The sequence below is a fragment of the Coregonus lavaretus genome, assembly GCF_964263955.1.
Source record: "Coregonus lavaretus genome assembly, chromosome: 2".
Classification (NCBI taxonomy): domain Eukaryota; kingdom Metazoa; phylum Chordata; class Actinopteri; order Salmoniformes; family Salmonidae; genus Coregonus; species Coregonus lavaretus.
This window is the reverse complement of record NC_139989.1, coordinates 79781854-79785203: the sequence shown is the minus strand read 5'-3', so window position 1 is coordinate 79785203 and position 3350 is coordinate 79781854.

Here is a 3350-nt window from a genome sequence, read left to right as displayed (position 1 = left end):
TTATTGAATGTAAATTGTTCTCTTTTATTCATTATCTCTTAGAAATAAAATATTTACTAACATTCTAGTGTGTTGCTTTGTTCAACATTCTAGTGTGTTGCTTTGTTCAACAGGTCTGCTATTATTATGCTATTACTGAAATCAGTTCATAATATCAATGTTAAGAAAAGTATGTTCAGTGGTTTCATCTCAAATTACACAGGAAGCAGGAGCTCATTGTAATTTTGAAAACAACAATTTTTCTGATATTCTGAAAGACGATTTAGAACTATGATACATAAGAAAATATACAAATTGTAAAATAACCACAAATACGAATATATGAACAACATTCTTTGGAATTTGACTTGCCTACGCCCAGTTAGCGCCATTTTGTATGATTGAACTGTCACGTAGCTGTCCCGGTGAAATGGACTGTTAGATTTGAGTGTTTTACTTCCATTCACTATACTAAAATTACACAGTGGTGTAAAGTACTTCAGTAAAAATACTTTAAAGTACTACTTAAGCCTCCCGTTGTCCTAGGGTCAAAATGACCCGCCACTGTGTTGAACCAACTTTATTTAATTTTTATATTTTTGGGATCATTTGTGAGAAGGAGGCAGTGATACTTTCTTTAAAGAAAAATATAAAATTTAAATAAAGTTGGTTCAACACAGTGGCGGGTCATTTTGACCCTAGGACAACGGGAGGGTTAAGTCGTTTTTTGGGGGTATCTGTACTTTACTATTCATATTTTTGACTACTTTTACTTTTACTTCACTACATTCCTAAAGAAAATAATGTACTTTTTACTCCTTACGTTTTCCCCTGACACCCAAAAGTACTCGTTACATTTTGAATGCTTAGCAGGACAGAAAATGGTCCAATTCACACACTTATCAAGAGAACATCCCTACCTCCTCTGATCTGGCAGACTCACTAAACACAAATGCTTTGTATGTAAATGATGAGTTGGAGCACGCCCCTGGCTATACGGAAATTAAATTAAAACTAGAAAATGTGGTCATCTGCTTTGCTTAATATAAGGAATTTGAAATGATTTATACTTGTACTTTTACTTTTGATACTTAAGTACATTTTAGCAATTACATTTACTTTTGATACTTATGTATATTTAAAACCAAATACTTTTAGACTTTTACTCAAGTAGTATTTCCACCACTGAAATTACACCATACATTTAATTTCTCTACACACTTTACAATAATCCCTGGGAAGATTCTTACCTTGTAGCCTGAATTCACAACCAGAACATGTCAAGTCACTGAGATATTTTCCGTTGTGCTGAGAGAGCACCTTCCTGATGACAAGTGGCTCTGTATCTATGTTCTAGGTACAGTTTATCTTTGGATGCAATAATATCTGGTCAAAGTCTAGTGGCACAACACCATAGTATAGCATTAACAGAACAGTAGTTTAACCTTTGGCCAGTAATGGCCATGGCATACTATAAAATGTTGAATCATTATGAGGGATCCAGTTTCAACATATCTCTAACTTTGAAGTATACAGTGGGGTCCCAAATTATTAAATTAAATGTTTTATACTAATACAATTGCTCAGAGAAATAGATTTTGTTTAACAAGTAATACTTTTTTTCTCAAAAAGGTAGGGGTCAAAATTGGCTCTCCCTTTCAATACCTCCCCTGCGAGGATAACGGCACTGAGCCTTTTTCTAAAATGTTTTCTGAGTTGGAGTGATATTAGACCATTCCTCCATACAGAATCCTTCCAAATGACCAACTACAGGAAGGTAAAGGTACAACTAAACACACAATAAAGAAACAAATCTCCCTAACTGACGGGAGGCTTGAATCTTAGTCATTTACCCACCGGCCTCTTACTGCTATCCCAATTTATACATTCTACCAACATCATACATAAATAATCCCTGGTAGGATCCTTACTACTATCCCAATGTATACATTCTACCAACATCATACATAAATAATCCCTGGTAGGATCCTTACTACTATCCCAATGTATACATTCTACCAACATCATACATAAATAATCCCTGGTAGGATCCTTACTACTATCCCAATGTATACATTCTACCAACATCATACATAAATAATCCCTGGTAGGATCCTTACTACTATCCCAATGTATACATTCTACCAACATCATACATCAATAATCCCTGGTAGGATCCTTACTACTATCCCAATGTATACATTCTACCAACATCATACATAAATAATCCCTGGTAGGATCCTTACTACTATCCCAATGTATACATTCTACCAACATCATACATAAATAATCCCTGGTAGGATCCTTACTACTATCCCAATGTATACATTCTACCAACATCTTACATCAATAATCCCTGGTAGGATCCTTACTACTATCCCAATGTATACATTCTACCAACATCATACATAAATAATCCCTGGTAGGATCCTTACTACTATCCCAATTTATACATTCTACTAACATCATACATCAATAATCCCTGGTAGGATCCTTACTTTGCAGCCTGAATAAAGAAATAAAAAAAATAAAAAAAGATTGCCTTGGCAACGTCTATTTGGGGATCCCAATAAAAAACTAAATACTTAACATGACCACAATAATGTCAGCTGTAGTTGTTGTAAGATGCCCATCATACACTGGTGGCAGGTAGCCTAGCGGATAAGGGTGTTGGACCAGTAACCAAAAGGTTGCTGGTTCAAAACCCTGAGCTGATTAGGTAAAAAAACTGTAGATATGCCCTTGAGTATCTTTGGATAAGAGCGTGTGTTAAATGACGAAAATGTAAATACTATTATTTAAAATGGTCAAGGGCTTTATGAATGTATTTTAATGCCTATCATCTGCCATGTAAAGTGTTTCCATGCAATTTCTGTGAAAAAAGCCTGAAATGGTGGAAGGTCAAAGATCATGAGTATTTGATGTCTGTGTCTCTCTCAGTCTCTGTCTGTCTCTAACCCCAGTTGTCAGTAAAGAAAACAGTTAGCTACACCTCATGGTTAATGGTTTATCCTCATGGTGTGTAGAAAGCATACCTATATAAAAGTATATTTGTTCTTGTCCAGCCATTACATATTTTTAGATGACAGATCAGGATATCCTATAAACTCTAAACTGGAGAGAGGACAGAGCAGGATATCCTATAAACTCTAAACTGGAGAGAGGACAGAGCAGGATATCCTATAAACTCTAAACTGGAGAGAGGACAGAGCAGGATATCCTGTAAACTCTAAACTGGAGAGAGGACAGAGCAGGATATCCTATAAACTCTAAACTGGAGAGAGGACAGAGCAGGATATCCTATAAACTCTAAACTGGAGAGAGGACAGAGCAGGATATCCTATAAACTCTAAACTGGAGAGAGGACAGAG